General features: G+C 37.2%; 1 long non-coding RNA gene across 2 annotated transcripts; it reads right to left on the bottom strand.

The window, feature by feature from the left end:
* Positions 1-5,107: 5,107 nt before the first annotated feature.
* LOC139822782 (uncharacterized) lies at positions 5,108-20,442 on the bottom strand. 2 transcript variants are annotated; one of them, XR_011734588.1, is made up of 6 exons: positions 19,885-20,442; positions 18,958-19,208; positions 17,243-17,500; positions 15,410-15,580; positions 12,800-12,876; positions 5,108-6,066 (listed from the first exon to the last, which is right to left on the bottom strand). It is a non-coding gene; the product is annotated as an uncharacterized lncRNA (long non-coding RNA). The 2 variants fall into 2 exon arrangements; XR_011734587.1 differs by lacking the exon at positions 19,885-20,442 and having other exon boundaries at positions 18,958-19,609.
* Positions 20,443-21,139: the final 697 nt, after the last annotated feature.

Below are 21,139 nucleotides of genomic sequence, written 5' to 3'. Positions count from 1 at the left end.
CCAAAATAATCATCTCCGACCGCGGTAGTGCTTTTACATCGCGAGACTTTGAAGATTTCCTGAAGGAACAAAACATCCAACATATTAAAATAGCTGTAGGATCACCACAAGCTAACGGTCAAGCCGAACGCGTCAATACAGTCATAGCTCCTTGCATAGCTAAGTTATCAGATAACGAAAAAGGCCGGCAATGGTATAAAATGTTACCCGAAATAGAGTAAGCTATCAATAATACTATCAATCGATCTACCGGGAAAAGTCCCAGCCATTTAGTCTTTGGCATCGAGCAACAGGGTCGATACGCAGATCGGCTCAGGAACTTCTTAGAAACAACCATAAGTTTCCCGAATAAAGATCTCGATATTTTGCGTGATCAAGCAGCCCAACGCACGCAACTTTCCCAACAACGTCAAAAAGAAAATTATGACCGGGTCACAAAGCACCGAAACAATATGTAGAAGGCGATTTAATCATGATACGCAATTTTGACAGTACACCGGGCAGTAATAAAAAATTAATCCCGCAATTTCGTGGTCCGTACCAGATTTCTAAGATACTACGAAACAACAGATATGTCGTCTCTGACCCTCCGGGATGTCAAAATACTCAGCGACCTTATGTTGGTACATGGGATGTCAGTAACATACGTCCTTATAGTAATGTCAAAGATTAGTAAAAATCCACTATCTTGTTGTGAAAAGCGGCGAGTTATATTATAAAACTACACTATGGCGAAATGATTACATAAATATATAGGATAACATGTATGTAACGCAAGTTCAGATTAGATAAGCATAACCGTTAAGTTTATTTATGTATACTTGCGTTAATTTAGTTTCTGCATTATATATTATTTTTATATCCAATTTTATTGAATTATCCGATGAGAATTTACGTTGTATGTTTGAGGGACCAAACACTAATCAGAATGGCCGAACTGTAGCACGCGTATTACACGCGGGGCCCTATTTGTTACGCGCGTAGCCCAGCGTAGGCAGGTGTGGTAGGGCGGCGTGCGGGCCCGGCAGAGCGAGCGTTACAGCGGCACACGACGGATCGCAAGCTCGGAAGCTCTCAATTTGTAAAGCGTATAACCAATAAAGAATACGTTTTGAAGTAAACTCGGCAGCCTACACAAGCAAATACTTATTTCAATTCGGCAGCTGTCAAACGGCTTGTTTTCGTTCTTGATTAGGCAACATTCACTTCGACAAATGTGAATTACTCATATAAAAGGGAAATTTTCGGTGTATTTTACAAATCTATTTTATCGTTTACAGATGGTATTTTATTAAAAAGCATTTTTATTTTAGTGTAAATCGCAAGAATTTTCATGATTTTCAACCCATTGACAACCCATTGACAACCCATTGACAACAAAGTTCAAAGATCGTCGGCAGTAATAGTCCGGCAACCCGCCGGTAACGAAATTTATGCCAATAACCATTGGCAGCAAAAGTCCAGCAACCCGCCGGTAACAAAGTCCGACAAGCCATTGACAACAAAGTTCAAAGATCGTCGGCAGCAAAAGTCCGACAACCCGCAGGTTACCTATGCCAACAACCGTCGGCAGCAAAAGTCCGGCGACCCGTTGACAACAGAGTTCGACAACCAGCGACAGCAAAAGTCCGGCAACCAGCTGGTAACAAAGTCCGACAACCCGTTGACAACAAAGTTCCAAAATCGTTGGCAGTAAAAGTCCGGCAACCCGCCGGTGACGAAATCTATGCCAACCTTCTATATAGTAATAGTTTAGGGAATCAAAGTCGTCAGGTAAATAAACTTTCATTCACCCTCTATGACCCCCTATATGGGAGCGGGAAGACCAAGGACACTGCAACGCAAACAGAGTCTACGTATCTGGAGTAGCCTACGAATGAGGAATCGAGTGCCTCACCGACGTCGTATATGGCAACCGTCAAAATAATATCTAGATATCAGTATGAAAATATATGTTACTATGTACTTGATTGTACGCGTTTATTAACACCGGGTCACCTATCAGTTTTATCCGAAGTAACGTTATTTTGAGCGAGTCGCACTTTCTTGCTAAAGAAATTGATAAAGTTTACATGCTTGACAGCTCACCGCTTGAAACCGATGGAATATTTTACGGTGTGGTAGAAGTTACCGCCATGGAACATAATGTTTTACTTGATATGGATTTCTTAAATTGCCCGTCGTTGCTCATCATTCCGTGGATTCCACGATTTCTTTCTTTCGTGAAATTACTATCATCATACGAAATAGACGGAAACCATAAGTAGCAGTTATCGATTGGCGAGCGGATGCAACCCAACTGTCATCGCTCATTAAAGAGTAAATGACGAAACCTTCCAGAAGACTCGAACCTAACCCAGACAGTCATCTTTTAGACATCTTTTAGACGTCTTACAAAAAATGGCTAAGAGATTTTTTTAATTGCTCGTCGTTACGTTACTCTCGGAGAAACTTTCGAAATCGTAAATGTCGAAGAAGAGCGAGTCCAACAACCCACTGACAACAAAATTCGACAACCGTCAATAGCAAAATCCTACAATCATCAACTGCAAAAGTACGACAACCCGCCGGAAACGAAATCTGACAATTGTCGGCAGCAACAATCCGGCAACCCGCCGGTAACAAAGTCCGACAATCGTCGGCAGCAAAAAGTCCGACAATCATCGACAGCAAAAGTACGGCAACCCGCCGGAAACGACATCTGACAACCGTCGGCAGCAACAGTTCGGCAACTCGCCAGAAACAAAATCTGACAACCGGCAGCAAAAGTCCGCAACCCGTTGACAACAGCGTTCGACAACCAGCGACAGCAAAAGTCTGGCAACCAGCTGGTAACAAAATCCGACAACCCGTTGACAACAAAGTTCGAAAATCGTTGGCAGTAAATGTCCGGCAACCCGCCGGTGACGAAATCTATGACAACAACCATCAGCAGCAAAAGTTCGGCAACCCGCCGGTAACAAAACCTATGCCATCAACCGTCGGCAGCAAAAATCCGGTAACCCGCCGGTAACAAAGACCGACAACCCGTTGACAACAAAGTTCAAAAATCGTTGGCAGTAAAAGTCCGGCAACCCGCCGGTAACGAAATCTATGCCAACAACCGTCGGCAGCAAAAATACAGCAACCCGCCGCGCGACGACTCCTTATGCGGGAGCGAGAAAACCAAAAACACTGCAACGCAGACAGAGTCTACTCCATGTTCACACACACATCTACACATGCACACGCACACAGTCATAAATAAATTTGAAGTCCAGTGAAAGTGACGAGTCGTGGGATTTCATCTCAGCAAATCGATATTCATATACGCCCGAATGCCGTATAAACGATGTCACTTTTCGTATGTCATTTTTTTATTAAACAAAGATTATCGCGCTACCTTTGCACAGCATCTGATATGATCCAATTATAACTGCACACGGAAAAACCGACCGACAGACACAATATGCTCGTTACCGCAATGTTCGGCACGTTCGTGATGAGCACCATGTATTCTTATAGAGCAGCCTACGAATGAGGAGCCGAGTGCCTCACCGTCGCCGTATATAACGATCGTCAAAATAATATCTGGATATCAGTATGAAAATGTATGTTACTATGTACTTGACGCATTTATTGACACCGGGTCACCTATCAGTTTTATCCAAAGGAGCGTTATTTCGAGCGAGTCGCGCTTTCTTGCTGAAGAAATTGATAAAGTTTACATGCTTGACAGCTCACCGCTTAAAACCGATGGCATTTTTTACGGCGTGGTAGAGGTTACAAGCGCGCGTCAAACAATCAGATTTTATACCGTACCAAATACCGCCATGAAACATAATGCTTTACTTGATAGGGATTTCTTAAATTGCCCGTCGTTGCTCATCATCCTCGGAAAAAATTTAAAAATCATAAATTTGGAGGAAGAACTATAATTCTGCTGTTGTAGCAAAATCGTTGCTATTACATATTCGTAGTCTCCTTCTGTACCCCGTAAAGGGCAGAACAACCATTACTACTACTACTATCTAGCTTGTGCATTTTGAATTTTGCTTTGCGACGAGGTGAATCATTTTAGACTCACCTGACGCAATTAATCCGCCAATATCCCATATGCTCAACAACAAGATGATCCCTTATAGGATCATTGAGCTGATAAAGCTCTTGATAAAAAAAATGGGAAGATTGGATGCAGATCCACGTAACCCTTATGGACGAAGATGCTAAACCTTCATCTCCCGATTTAATTGAATAAACGAGTCAGTTACTAAAATCCGACAATCGTCGGCAGCAAAAGTCCAGCAACCCGCCGGTAATAAAATTCGACAATCGTCTCATGTTTACTTCTATTGCACGTTTTTTTTCTATGTCCTGTTCATTTCTATTTCATGTTTCCAATAAAACTTGTCACTGAATGTTAATGAAATTCAGACCATTTGTGTTACTTGATCGTCATATCGCAGAATTCTTGCCCTGCCCGTCTATCGTTAGATCGAGCTGGCTGGTCCCTAAATCAACTATCGCGGTTTTACTTTCGGTCTAGATTTTGCAAATTTTGGAAATTAGTGGACGCGAGTATCACGAGTCTAGCGCCCAATCATTCGTTTAGCGGCTGTCGAATGTCGAGTAGTACGAGGGATCAGCTCGAGAGACCCGTTATCCTTAAAAATATCCCCGTTCTCTCTTTTGATCTCTGTCTTGCGCCTCGCGCGCGAAAGAAAAAAAGACGTGGCACTCCAAAGAATTTCACCCATTTTGGGCTGACTGTAGGACTGATCTTTAATTTGAAACCAAAAAGTATTTTTTTAAATTTAGTGTCTACATTCCTTTTATCACTTATCACTGGCGAATGCCTTTATTAAACTGGGTTATACACTTAGCGAACGAACACCGAACGAACAGCGAACGCAAACGTTCGTTGTCATTATTCAACAGATATAATCAAAAATATCAAATTGTTACATGCAGAAAACACCGAATCTGGTCGAATTCTGATGCAACCAAAAAAAAAGAACAAACAACCTAGGAACACAAACGTGAATGTCCGAACGTTCGCGTTCGCTGTTCGTTCGTTAAGTGTATATCCAGCTTTACAGAAGACAGGAGCCAACCGGGAAAATGCGTGTTATGTGTATTATTTTAATTATTTTAAGGCTGTACCAACTGTTTGTCGTTCTTTCACGCAAGATTGAATAATCTCACGAAACATTTAACAGAAAATTACTTATAACATCAAGAAATTGTTTCAGTATTCTGTGACCATACATAATGTTTTATAGTATAGATATTTAAACAAAAATAAGATACTGACGTTCCGTGTAGATTTCAATGAGTCATCACGTGGAATTTTATGATGAAGCAAAACGTTTTAACCCTAGTTAGACACTTATTTTCAAGTTTTTAATTTGCCACACTCCGGTCCGTGAGACCACCCAACTTTATCGCATTGTCATTTTCATTATAATTAATATTTTTAAGATTTTATGTAAGAATTAGAAATACAGAGTCTAAATAAAATGTTTATAATATTTGATCCAAAAAATAATTTAAGTTTAAACTAAACCTGTTAAAAAAAATGTGAAAACTAGGAAACCGAAAAAACGTTTAGCGGTCCACAGGACCGGAATGTGGCGAGTTAGGGTTAAATGTATTTCATTTCACCCTTGTTGTATGTTCTTTTGATGAACGCCTCGCAATTCGTGTACGCATTACATGTGTCAATATAATGGCATGTAATGAATTCTGTGCCTAAATACGCAATAATGTAGCCAACGGAATTTGCTACTAATTTCCTTCATTTTTACACCTTATTATGTGTAAAAATAAATAATAATGTTTTCACAATATCTTGTTATTAACGCAATTATGCTTCTTACCGTACGTTGATCTTCCGTTTTCTCGGCAATTGGGGATAAATTTTGCTTCGTTCTCTTTATAACCTTACATTTGCTTCTCTATTTTTCCTAACAACAAGAGGTCAGTGTTCTCCAACTGTCTTCAGTTACACATTCCTCGTGCAATCTTCATCATCTGTGCGGGTAATAAGGAACATGTAGAAACAGATGACAATGGATATATTTAAATCTGAAACAAAAAGAAATGTAGATATATATATATATATATATATATATGTTAATGAGAATACAAAACCTGTTATTAACTTAACTACAATATTTTAAGTTTCAATTAATATATATACAATATTCGATTAATAGAAACTTTTGTACTTGACATGCTATGAATTATGTAAAAACTGTGTCCAGATTTGAGCCATGTAGCGTCCACCTATCAAGAGACACGGTAGTGTCTCGTGCCAAGTATACGCGGAGCGAGACCGACCGTGACTCTTTTACGCGACGCGACGGGTTGCGAGTACTCGAGATGTGTGTTAGGACGGGGGTGGTCAGTCAGGCCCGAAGCATGTATGAAAAAATAATAATGTGCAACTCATTTACAAAGTCTAAAAAAATTCTTATAGGTACTTTATACGATATCAAACATAAAAAAAGTAGTCAGTCAACCATTCGATAGGACAACGCCCGTCAGTCAGCGTAAAAAAGTGTAAACACTGTGAACATTGTGCGCGCGCGATCGGTACGGCGCGGCGGGCGGCGGCTCGCTCTTGTCTTGTTTATTATTTAACATTATTCTTATTAATTTTTTAATATACTAGACACTACAGACGCGCGCTTCGCGCGCTCTATTTAGCTTTAACATTATGCTATTACTATTACATTATTAACTCCTTGATACACACAACTGTCAAAATATACAATGACAGCTGCAGAAAAACTTTCAGTCTTTGACAATTCATTTTATGTACTCGTTAATCGCGACATGTTTGACAGCTTACCTGTGACACCTGTCCCAATGATTGCTTGACTGACCAGAGCATATTCATGTACACCAGTACTGTAATTGACTATCAAAAAACTAGCTTTTATCATTCAGAGACTTTTTTGGCTCCGAGCTCTTGGACTACTGGTTGAGAGTGTTAATAATGACATTAATATCTCTCACACTGTCAAGCCAAATTGGCTCTTCGTTCAGCTTCCGACTCATTTATCATTTCTCCTTTTGCAAAATTTGGAAAACAGCATGATGTATTGGTTGGTATAACAATGAATCGCTGCCAATTCCAGATGTATTGAACAGTAAGTGATATAATCTTAACACGTTGAATAAAAAAGAAATCAGGATATGGATATTCTGATTATACAATACATTTTTACTTTGTAGAGGATGATTACGTGGCTGTATATTGGAGCGACAAATGGATTAGAGGATGCATTGAACGTCCAGATTCATCGGGAGAGAGAAGCGTAGTACTCGATCACGGTGGTTACTGGCAGTTTAGTAATTCGTAATGTAGGCCATTGATATATAATTATTTGAGCCTACCCTTCCAAGCCATCGAAATCTTTTTAGCAAATATTCAGCCAAAGAACGGTAACTATATATTGACGTTATATGTACTATTATTCTAGATTATACATCTCTACTCAAAATTATTTATCTTTGGATATGTAATTATACTTTGATGTTACCCCTTTGCAGGTAAATGGTCGACAGAAGCTTACAATGTGGTACAAAATTGTTCCTCAAAGGGAGTTGCTGCTCAAGCTCAGATTGAAGGTCGCATTCAAACTAATATTTATAAACTAATATTTATGCAAATATTTATTTTATGATACAAAATTATGGGGTGAGTAGTTATTATTATCCAATCTTCGAGAATTTTTTTGCAGAAGCGCAAATTAATTGAAATTAATTGAAATTTTTTTAAGCTAATTTCCCTTACTGAAGAACTGGTAATAAACGGACATGCTGAACAAGTAGCATGGGACCAGATGAAGCTAGAAACACTTGAATCCATCTGTACATAAGAGTTGTCAAGAATCTCTACAATTTTCACGCATAATCCGCGATTGTTAGTCAGTATGGACTAGATTTTAATACAATCGCCATTGATGATCCCCTTAAATCGCGTCAAAATTGATTATTTCGCTTTTTGACTTCGTTTTTTACTCATGTTGTAAAATAGTTTTCCGATTGTGTAGAATATTTATATTTAGAAAAAAAGAAATTTATAAAGATTGCTATATTGATCGTATAGTAGAGAAAACAATAACTTAACATTTTACAAAGTAGTGTCACATTTAAACTAGAACATTTGTATCGAATAACTCAGACGAATTAGGAAATTTGTTTCTACGTGACTAATATCTATTTCTGATTGGGGACGATTTGAGAACTCATTGAAATAATTTAATTTCTTTTCACATTAGGTCACCGTAGATTAAACTTGTTACTTTAGAAGTTATTGTTAAATGATGCATTTTATTTAACATCTCGTGTTATCTTTTCAAATTATTTAAAGGTTGCTAATTCATTTAAAGATTCGTCTTTTGAACATTTTTTTCAGTAACTTGTATTCCGCACTTCACTGTCGTGGCATAAAATTATTTTATGTTTTAAAAGATGGAGACTAAGCTTTCGAATTCATCCAGATGTACGCATACTGTATATATTTGATTAATAAGTAATTTATCTGAGACTATTTATTTATTATTGAAAAAATTAATAATTATTTTTCACTCATTATTAATTTTCAAATAAATAGTTATTTATTTTTTATGAACTATCTATTAGTTATTTTAATAATAAAGAATTTATTTCTACTAATTACCAGTTTACAAAAGAAATCTATACTACTATTATAAAGAGACAGAGTTTGTCGGTTTGATTGTTTGTCCTCGATGATCTTGGAAACCAATGGACCGAATTTTTACCAAAAGTATATGAAATAGGGGTAGAAATTTCCGGGGAGTGTTATAGAGTGTATAGTTTTTCGATACCGATCTGTTTGGGAACCGGTATCCGAAATTTTTTCCATTTTTTGGGAAATAATTGACCGCATCTTTCTGTGATGTTATTTTTTAACCCGGTATTTATTATTTTTAAGTAGAGACTAAATAAGTTGTTAAATTCATATGTTAAATATTAATCAATTAATCAATATCGAAAGTCGCTTTCGGGAAATAATTGACCGAATCTTCCTGTGATGTTATTTTTTGACCCGGTATTTATTCTTTTTGAGTAGAGACTAAATTGCAAAATAGCAAAAGCTACGCGTATGAGAGCCATGCATATCAGGTCGCGAGCGAAGCCGCGGGGCATGCTAGTTAATTCATATTTACCTAAATACTAACTTTCACCAATAAGATATTTTTCTCTGACAAATTACTAATTCTTTAAGTAATCTACACTTCTCACAAAAATTAAAGGAATACTAAATTTATCTTTAAAAATAGGCAAAATTCAAGCAGCTGTAGCTTTGTTAAAAATAAACAAAATTTAAATTTAAAGAAAGGATTTTAAAGCTTGAAATTTCTATTTTCAAAAAGTTACTATTATTTTTTAGTTTCTATGAGTTTGGTAATTTTTACATATAGAAAACTACGAGCTGGACAAAATAGAAAATTTTTCTTTCAAATCCGCGCCACTAGTGAAGATGAATATAGGAGAATAACAAGCTATCTAAACAATAATGGCTACCCATGGTATTCATTTAAAAACAAGCAGACTCGACCTATCAAAGTAATGGCTAGGAAACTGTCTCCAATCTTTAAGGCAGAAAAAATTATCCAAGACTTAAAAAGCAGAGGGTACAAAATAATAGATACAGTAAATATACTGAAGAGAGGCCGAAAAAAGGCCTCTTCCTCTCTTTATGCTGACCTTCCAAAATGAGGAGGATTTGCAAAAGATCTATGAGATAAAAACCATATTTGGTACAAAGGTTACGATTGAGCCTCTGCAAAAATCAAAACTTGTACCGCAATGCAAGAGATGCCAGGATTTTGGCCATACCCAGAAGTTCTGTATGAAAGAACCAAGATGTGTTAAGTGTGCAGGCAAGCACCTTACATCGGAGTGCAAAAATCCTAAGAATGCACCAGCGAGATGCGCCAATTGCAGAGAAGTTCATCCAGCAAGCTACAGAGAGGCTGCGAAGTGGCTAAGAAAATTCAGACGATGAGAAACGAAAAAAACAAGAACAAAGCAGCGAGGAACAACATCAGCTGAGGTGACAGAGAGAAACTGTCTGTAACCTCAGGGAAAACTTTTGCTGACATTGCAGGAAACAAGAAGCAAGAGGAAAGCTCACCAAATCACGAGCTAAAAGCTGACCAATTATTGTCCAAGCTAGTAGAGAAACTGGAACGTCAAGAAAAAACACTGACATTAATTACAGAGAGACTAACTAACCTCGAAAAGAACAGCAAGAAAGCGGCCGCCGACAATAAGAAGAAACAATGGGGAGCAAAAGTACCAAAAACATCAGGATAGCCGCCTGGAATGCCAATGGCTTACTGAATCGCAAACATGAACTACAGGTATTCCTGGATATTCATAAAATTAATGTGTGTCTCATTTCAGAAACACATTTTACTAAACAATCCTTTATTAAGGGGATCCTGCAGTGACTGGCGAACTTCCTCGATGTCGATATAATGTCAACCTTTCTAATTTTGTTTTCCCTATATCTGTCTTTGTCTAACGAAATGACATCTGTCCTTTTTTCGATTGCTCGCCATCTCTCGCAAGATCCGTGAACTACTGCTGTGACATAATTGCTGCTCTGCGTGAATATTTTTGTGAAAAATATACATGATCGTTTCAAAGCTCTCATTTTTATTCCAGGCTTTCAATCTCAATTTCAAAGGTACGTTATTGTTTGTGCACGTCTTCTGAAGGGTGGGAAACTTTAATTTCGTACATATTACGTATACAACTATTTATATCAGAAAATAAGGTTATGAGATGACAACATTTAAAAAATTTTTTTCAATTATTACTAATTATTTGACAATCCCACCCTTCATTAGTACCTCTACTTTACTCCTGTAAAAGGATTTTGCGATCTATAAAGCCGTTTCAAAATGAGAGCTTTGAAATGTAATTGTCGGTAATTTGGACGGCTTTAGCATCCCCTTAAATTTAGAGGATATCACATTTACCACACTATACACCAACAGAACAGTGCAAGAGGTGGCACTGCAGTAATAATTAGGGATAACATCTCTCACTCAGTGGGAGAAAAATATGAAGCTAACAAAATTCAATTAACATCTGTGCTAATTAAGACCGAAAAATATATCTTGACAATTGCTGCAATCTACTGCCCGCCAAGATATAACTTAAAGAAAGATGACTATCTAGACTTACTACAACACCTGAGAGAGAGATTTATCTTGGGCGGCGACTTTAATGCCAAAAACGTTCGTTGGGGCTCAAGGCTTACCACCAGTAAGGGTAAAGAACTGCTACAAGCTGGGTTAGGGTATGGCTGCGAGTTCCACTCCACAGGCAAACCAACCTACTGGCCAGCAGACAGAGACAAGATTCCGGACTTGCTTGCTTCTTCATATCCAAAAAAATTTCAGCCAATTATATTGGCATTGAAGAGGACCACAGCCTCGACTCTAACCACTCTCCAATAATATTAACCCTTAGCGAAACTGTGATAAGAAAAGTATATGGCCCAACACTCGTAAACAAATACACTGATTGGGATGGCTTTAGAGATGACCTGAGTAGCAAAATTAAACTCAACGTGCCACTCAAAACGAAAGCCCAGCTGAATGAAGAAGCAGACGCTCTGATGAATGACATCCAACAAACAGCCTGGAACAACACCCCAGTAATAAGTGAAAGATCATCAAACCACCATTTAAGCTAGATCAAAATGTTCGTTAGTCCAAGACTAGTTACATGATTGAGCCGTCCATCGGGCGGATTACTAAGGAAAAAAAAAATATTGTCTCATAAAACGGAGTTTACCACGCGTGGTGTAACGTTAAAATTTCTGTAATATCTGCTAATAAACACAGCGGAACGGAAAATTTCTATTTGTTCCGAATCGTGTAGACACCTCTGTTATCTTGGAAACGTCCCAAGTAGCAAAGATGACGTCTAAAGACGTCTTCTTGACGTCATAGACGTCATTAAGACGTTATTAAGACGTCATTTGACGTCACTTTGCTACTTGGGGTGGGATTCCGACTCGAGCTGAAAATCCACGTTTATTAACAGCTAATAAAAATAAACGCGATAAATCACTGGAAAAAACAATAGCTCGTTCTTTCAAAAACAGGATGGTAAAGACTCAACGTCAAACTTGCTATAGACAACCGTAAAATCGGAATCTAGAACTATAATCTACATCATATGTGTAGTAAAAATCCGACTAATCCAAAACTTTAGAACCGAGGACCTGACACATCCCACGATGGAATCCACCCCTATAAGTTCCTTATATAAGTTTCCTTATATAAACAACGCATGACATCGCGAGACTGTCATCATTATTGTTATTATTATACTTTAGTTTGTATACTTTTAGAAAAGTACAATAAAATAAAATGCAAAAAGTGTGCCATCTTGCCCCAGTCTCCTCTATGTCTACAAAATATGATTTCACGTATTTCAATAGTATATTGTGCACCAAGGGGAGAAAGCAGCGTTTTTCAGACGCCCGAAGTGCACACAATATTTTCCACAACACTTTTACGAAAAGTTCGACTTCCATGCCTAGAGAGGGGCGAGTGGCCAATTTCACGCCAGGGCTTACTTTCTTCCCTAAGTGGTTACTTTCCGCCCGCTGCCGCCGTGGCGTGAAATTGGCCACTTTCGCCCCTATCTACAGGCACATACTGTGCTACAGGCATGGAAAGTTGAACTATACATGGAGGTGTTGTGAAAAAGATATTTGAAGTGCATAGAAGTAAAATAAAATTCAAAACAGTATTACCTCTTTGGATCGTCCTTTTTATCAATCTTCAGAATATTCCATTCGTCTAGAGGTCCCTTGGAATAACTGAAAGAGACCTGGAAAACACAAAAAAGAATACTTTAATTCAATAGAAATCATGAAAAACTATCTTCAGTAGAAAATTGTCAGCAAAACTGTGTAACGTCACTGGTACAATTTTAAAAGCGGTATTATTTGTTTTTGACGCACTGTTTCTGCGTGTATTTTGCGAAATCTAAGAATAGAGAGAGAGAGAGAGAGAGAGAGAGAAAGAGAGAGAGAGAGATGTAATTTATCATGCCCAAACAAAGGCTAAAGGACAAAAAAGTAATACAGCAGTTACAATAATATCGCAATTACAATATTATAGCAGTTACAAGATGCAAAGATACAATGTGATATAAACAAAAGCGAAGTATAACGGACAGAAGTTAGTATGATGTGCATCCTCTCTCTCTAAGACAAGCAACCAGCAATCTCAATAATATACACTGTAAAAAACTAAGAATTAACGCAACTTGACTAATGATAAATACAGTGAAAAAGAATAAGATAAGGAGCAGTATTTCTAAAGAGAACAAAATAGTGTATATAAAACTTAGAACTAAGACGCAGCACAATTTACGAACTAAAAGTAAGGAATGGAAGCACAAGAAGTTCTATACCAGAAACAATGTTATCAAATTTCACGTGCAAGCAAATCAATATGTCCACGAGAGGAATAAGCGTTGAATTCAGCAAAATGTATCCGAGAAGAATTACATGTTGATTAAGCCGAACGATCAATGAACAAGAGACGAGCAGGTCGGATAAGCTTATAGCTAGATATCAGTGTCGGAATCGATATGAATTACAGGTTGACCATCAGAAGACCTAACACATATTTGACCATTCCTTACCTAGACATACTTATACGACCTCTCTTTAGCAACACTCTTAGCCCGAAGTAACATGTCGTAAGTGCACTTGGATAACAACTCGTTTACATAAATGTAACGATCTGAGTTACCACCGCATACGTCCTTACATTTGAGAACACCCTTTGCCCGCTTTTTTGAAATAACCATATCGCGCACGGCACTCGAAGCCAAGGTAACAACGACTGAGCTAGAAGATGCAGCAACAGTGGAAGTCGCTGACAGTGCCTTCTTTACAGTTCTGACACCGAGAATATGACAAGACAAATCAGGAACGTCTAACGCCCCCAGCACATTCTTGGCGAGCTCAGATGGGGCAACAGATAACGTCAATGGTAAACCCGAAATGATTAACTCATTTCCCCCATGAGATCCCTGAAATGACTGAGCAGATTTCCAGTCGTGAATTTCGCGAATAAGTTCAGCGTTATCTTGCTCCAATTTGGCAATGCGCTGACTATTCTAAGTAACGGTGTCAGCAAGCCGATTTAATTGACTGAGTTTATCGCTTAGTTCTTTGTTGGTATGTTGCTGACTTTCAATAAAAGCAGAAAGCTTCACATCAGATTTTTTCAGTTCATCGCTTAGTTTTTTGTTGGTACGTTGCTGACTAAGCAGAAAGCTTCACATCAGATTTTTTCAGAGAGAGAGAGAGAGAGAGAGAGAGAGAGAGAGAGAGAGAGAGAGAAAGGGGAGAAAAAAGAAGATACTTTTTGTGCCAAAGTTTTAAAGCTGGCTACACAGATCATTCGCACATATTGTACTTCGATCTTGATATGACAATACATCGGCTAATAATTTACGAATAATTTATCATTTCTTGTAAAGTTAAAAAAAATCTTTAATTTAACATATTAAGATATACAATATACTTCAAAAAAAGATTTTCATTCTGATATAATAAAGTGATTTAATTCTGATGAAAATTTTTATCAGATTCCAAAAATTAATACATATATCAATATTAAGCTTTCCAGTTTCTTATTTTATCTTTTATCACCTCTTACGTGTATGCATCACGCATGTATATACAATGCTATACAAAAAAGACTGTAATAATAAACATGGACCAATTTACTTAATACCTATCTCGACGACAGATTACGAATTTCTGCGATTACTTCTACTAAAGTAGAAATGTCTGCAAACTGATAATAAATGAAAACCATACGATTAAATAATGACTATTGTTTCGTAAAATGAGACAAACAGTGCACGCGTGATCTGGTTCATCGTGGGCTTCAAATAATCCTATTATTATTTTACTATTTATCATCATACTATTTATCGGTACTATATTATACGTACAGAATACATCACGGACATTAATATTGATTACATTTATCTTGCATTATACAATAGTAACTATTTATTTCTGTGTATAGATTATCTAAATCACGACATGGATATTTGGACATTAAACTAAAAATTTCTTAATCTAATGACTGAAACGCAGAAGTTTTAATTTTACTGTGCTAATAATAAGGTAAAAAAAAATTTGTTAACATTGAGCAACAATTATTCGCTACGTAAGGCATTTTTCAGCACCACCTAACTAGAGATTTATCGCAAAATCAAATTCCACTATGTAAGAAATGCTTAGTTAAAACATAGACTCTGTCACAACAAAAAATAATAAAATTTTCCTGCTTGAAATGAATTTTATAAAGAGCAAATAACGTATTAAAATTACCTGTTTGTGAAGGGTATCTTTGTTCGGAAACTTTATCACTCCAAGTGCGAGTGGACTCATGCTGCTCCACCACAGTGAGTTGCTTTTTCAGGAGGTATTCGATGATGTATCCCATTGTCACATCTTCTGGCGACCTTCTTTCTGTCGCCGATAGTGATGAACTTATCGCCACTGAAACAAACGCAAACACGTTTAGGAGCTATATTACAAATAAAACACGTGATCACAGCTGTTGTGCGCAAAACAATTACTTATAGGTGTCGAGTCCTTCTCGAAAGCGCGATAATCGGACGTTGAAGCCTAACCGAAAGTAAAATATAAACATGACTAAGCACACACACATTGACGCGGGAACGGGCGTTTGATTTTTTTTTGTTTGCATAAATGGTCATCTAGAGTAATTTTTAATATTTAATATCATTATAATATTCAATATTTAAATATAGAATGCCTATTAGCATCAAAATTAAATCAATTATCAATTTAAATTAAGGAAAAAAAGTTTACTGTTCCAACAGAAACTGTGTTTTAAGCGATAAAGCGACAATCTGACAAATAATCGGCGCGTAAAAAAATTGTTATTTTACAAAATGGTGCGATGTTTTGACCGCATCTAAATACTCCCGCGGTGTACCGGTTGTTGCACCGACATGCAGGTCAGCATGACGGGTTGCCCATTCGTGCAGGCGCGCATGGTCATTCACAGCTACATTGGCTTCGGCACATTATAATCACTCACATATAATGCGCCAAAGCCTATGCAACTATGAACGACCATGCGCGTCTGCACGAATGAGCAACTGACTCGTATGTCGCTGCAATACCCACACGGTTTGACTTGGGACAAAATACAAAAGATTTTCATTAGCTACATGCCAAAAACTAGAAAAATATGTAGGATTTTTGCGATACCTTAAAAACTTTTTTTGCAATTAACATATTTTTACACAAAAAATTTTAGGGAAAAAATGACTTTTTTCAAATGTTTACCATTTTTACAAAACTCAATATTTTTAAAAAATCCTATGTATTTCTCTAGTTTTTGGCGTGCAGTTAATAAAAATCTTTTGTATTTTGTCTCAGGTCAAACCGTGTGGCAGAATTCATCGCAAGAACATCTATTTAAAGCAGAGGCTCGGCACCGATGTGGCCAAGACACCGCCATTTTATAAAATAAAAAAATTTTTAATATTTTTTTTTACATTTTAAGATTCATAATAATAAAGCTCTTATAATAGGTTTTTGATTGAATAAATTATTTCCCTGAAATAAATTGCCAAAGTTAGGTATCATTTTGAGATCTCAGAGGTGGTGTTCCCTTTTAAATCTATTCACTTTTCTAATTTTTACTTTGTTTCGAAATACATAATCGACCCCCAGTAAAAATGTAAAAATATAAAATCGGATCCAATATCGAAGAAACTTTTATTACTGTTTAACAAAAAAGTCTAATATAAATAAAAATTAAAAATATACATATTTTTTATGGATCCCATCATAGCAGCGTTTGGCATGCAATTTGATTCAAATTTCAATGATCACAAAATAGACTTAAAAACGTATGTTTTTGGGGTCACTCTTTATACACCTTAATAAAAGTAATATTTCTCATTTCGGATCTGAAACTCCGTTATTATTACGACACCACCACCATTCAATTTTCCAGTTGTTTGCTCTCAACGATTGAAGATATATCACGATTATATTCAAATAAAAAATATTTCTTTTTTCAAGATCTATTCAACGATACGATATATGGAACACATACTATGCAACAAAAAGTTAAGACAGCAGAGCGGTGGTCATGGAATCCAGTAAGGAGTAATAACTCACCTGCCGAAGCAACTATATAGTCCTGAAAATGGCGCTGAAGCGTAGAGCCTATATTCTGCTGCCAGCGGCGACTGGAAGTACTGGAACAGCCGTGCGTATTGCCGTTGTACGTCTACGTGCCGCCATGAAGCCCTGACAAGTAGGAGAGTCGCGGCGGTGTGCGCAGAAGGGTCTGGGCGCGAGTCTACCTAGAGCCCCGCTATCGATCTTTCCCGGGAGTAATGGGAATTTCAGTTGCCATGGCGTTTCCCCATATGCCTGAGAACAATCACCGAGGGTGGAGGGGGGGATTAGTGAGTATAGGGATGCACCCCGATGAAGAGAGAAACAGCGGAATGGAACAGTAATGAAAAAGAGATATGGTGGGAGGCTAGCCAATCAGAATAATTCTGTTTCAATTCCGTTCCGCTGTTTCTTTCTCCATCGACGGGACACACCCTAAATCTCACATACCCCTGTTACCACGGGATAAGGGAATTCATGCAAGGTTTTCCACCCTCCCTCTTCTTTAACAAAAAAGGGTATGGATTCTCAATCAATAAAAAAAATATTATATGTAACATAAACTTCGTTTTTTTCGACACTGGGGTGTAAAAAATCACCCTTGGGAATCGATCACGCATCTTGAAAAAAAGTGAAAATTACAAAAGTGAACAGATTTACTAGATTTCGACATGAAATCATAGATACTCTAATGAATTTCCTCACTTTTGTTTTTGGGCTACCGCCTCTCTCCCGCAAGCAGGGATGGGTAGGGGTGAACCTCATTTCGTCTAGAGAGTTGAAAACCCGAACCGTATAATGATAGACCTCATTTCGCCCTGTAAGTAGAGATGGGATGGGGCAAAGTGGACCTAGCTTTGCGTGGAAAATATAATGCTATCCAGAAAATCATTTACGCAAAGTGAGGTCCATTTTGCCCTATCCCATCTCTGCTTATAGGGCGAAACAAGGTCTATCATTATACGTTTCAGGTTTTCAACTTTTTACGCGAACTGAGATCTACCCCCACTCACCATTGCCTGCGGGAAAGAGATGGCCCCTTTCCCGCCTACATATGTACTATCTATATCTTAAGAACATATATATAACTGGAAGATGATTTGTCTCATTTTCATGACGATATCTTAAAAAATACAAGCGACTCTCAAATTTGTCAACAGTTTTGGATTCAGGGGGCAAGAATACATAAAATTTACCTTCTCTCAATTGATTTCTCGTATAGACCCTAATTGTGGAGTTTTATCAAATATAAAATCCGGATCCAGTATTAAAAAAACTTTTGTTACTTTTTAACAAAAAAGTCAAATATAAAAAAAAATAAAAAATTTTATATTTTTTTGTCCCATTATAGCATCGTTTGGCATACAATTTGATTCAAATTTCAAGAGCCACAAAATAGGCTAAAAACCGTATGTTTCTGGAGTGACTCATTCTAAAGCTTAATAAAAGTAATATTTCTCGTTTCGTATATAAAACTCCGTTATTATTACGACACCGTCATCACCATTCAATTTTCCAGTTGTTTCTTCTCAACGGTTGGAGATATCGCGATTATGTTTAAATACAATAAAAAATGTTTCTTTTTTCAAGATCTATCCAACGATACGATATATGGGACATTATGCAACAAAGGGTGAAAACTGCAGCAGGGCGGTAGCCATGCATGGAATCCGGTAAGAGTATGTTGTTAAAGAGTAAGTTGTTAAACTTACCTGCCAAAGCAACTAGTCCTGAATACGTCGCTGAAGCGTAGAGCCTATACTCTGCTGTCAGCGGCAAGTAGAACGACCGTACGCTTTGCTGTTGTACGCCTATGTGCCGCCACGAAGCCCTGACAAGTAGGAGAGTCACGGCGGTGTGCCATGCGCAAAAGGGTCTAAGCGCGAGCCAGCTGCCTGGAGCCGCTATCGATCTTTCCCGGGAATAATAGAAATGTCAGTTGCCATGGCGAAACCCCATATGCCTGAGAAAGACCACCGAAGGGTGGGGGAGAGATTAGTGAGTATAAGGATGCATCCCGAGGGAGAGAGAAATAGGGGAACGGAACAGTATAATTGAAAAGAGATATGGTGGGAGGCTAACCAATCAAAGTAATTCCATTTCAGTTCCATTCCGCTGTTTCTTTCTCCATCGAAACCCTAAATCTCACCCCTGTCCTGTCACCACAAAACAGGGGAACTTATGCAAAGTCCACTCCTCCCTTTCTTAACAAAAAAAGCGTATGAATTCTCAATCAATAAAAAAAATTATTGTAATATAAACTTCGTTTTCTCGACACTGGGATGTAAAAATCACCCTTGGAAATCGATCATGTATCTTAAAATAAGGTGAAAATTACAAAAGTGAACAGATTTACCAGATTTTGATATGAAATACTTCTATAAATACTATTCATAGATACTCTATTCTAATGAATTTCTTCACTTTTGTAATTTTTATCTCTTTGAGATAAAGTTACATGATCAACCCTCAGATGCCAGTTCCCAGATTAAACTTGAATATGACGAAGAAAATCTTTTCTATAATATTATTTGGTTACGAGGTCCTAAAAAGTTATTACGAAGGAATCTACGAGCTCGATCGAAACACTAGCGTGATTTCGATCTGTGTGCTATTACAAGGCATTTTCAACTTAATACCATTGCTCTGTGCAAAGTATCCCCAACTCTTCTGTACTTCGTCTAGTTCTTGGTAGTCAATTGAGTCGTGGAAGATTAGGTGCCACAAATTAAGAAGGAGAAGAAGAAGAAGAAGCCTATTCTGTAACTCTCTACGTAATGTCTCTCATTACACAGAGACGATTATTACGATTACTATCAACAAATACTTAAATTACATTCCGTCTCACAAGAGAAATGTCTTCGATTTTCTTTCGTCACGTTCAGAATCCTTACCAAACACAGTATATTGTTTAAATAAACGATAAATATATGACAAGCGTCACGTAGCAAAGCCGGCACAATGGCGAATTACATGGCGACTGACGACTTATTCAACGTAGCGGAAATAATTCAGTTGCCATTTTGTAATATTCGAGGCTAACGGATCTAAGAGCCAATCAAATGGAGCAGAGCTATCGAACGTATTTAACATAGGAAATCGTTGAGCTTAAATGTGTGATACTAATTTGAATTTAAAAGTAAAAAACCAATTGCGTTCGACCGATGTTTAATGGTTGCACTTTGTTGCTAAAAATCTGGCTATTGAATTTTATCTCTTAAATCTTAAAAACGCGAACAGAAGCGGAGTACCAGAGCCCTCGAGTGGTCGCGTCTGACACTATATGTATTGATTGATGTCTGTTATTGCTATCTAATGATGACTATGAAGAGTGAAGAGATTATTTTCTTTAAGAGACTATATACATCTAGGACAAAGAAAAGTAGATTAATTTTTGACTATTTTTTTAGTAAAAAATTTGTTTAATTGAAAAATTGTTATGTACATCTTAAACTATATACTTTTATCTATTATTTTATCTATTATTGATTCTGTAAGTTTTATTTAAAAATTAATAAAAATAAGGAGGTGACAGCCCCCCCCCCCCCATTTCCGAAAAGATTTTTTCTAAAACAGCTTCCGCTGTAACCAGAATATCTTCATTATATGAAATTTTACCTGAAATAAAAATAAAAATTTTTTTTCTCAAAAAGATTTATAAAACTAGTCCGTGACGTAGCCGATTTTAATAATATTGATTTCTCACAAAATTGCGGCCATCTGAATACAGATGTGATTTTTTACTAAACAGAAGATTCTTATAGCTGACGTTGAGAAAAATCTATAATTATCCATATTTCAGTGGATAACTCGTGAAGATATGATATTGCGAACTTTTCAATATTGCCGACATTAAAATTACCCAACGTTTATCACACAAAGAAGGTTGTATTT

Source organism: Temnothorax longispinosus, chromosome 12 (genome assembly GCF_030848805.1).
Source record: "Temnothorax longispinosus isolate EJ_2023e chromosome 12, Tlon_JGU_v1, whole genome shotgun sequence".
Lineage (NCBI taxonomy): Eukaryota > Metazoa > Arthropoda > Insecta > Hymenoptera > Formicidae > Temnothorax > Temnothorax longispinosus.
This window is presented reverse-complemented; position numbering and strand designations above follow the sequence as displayed.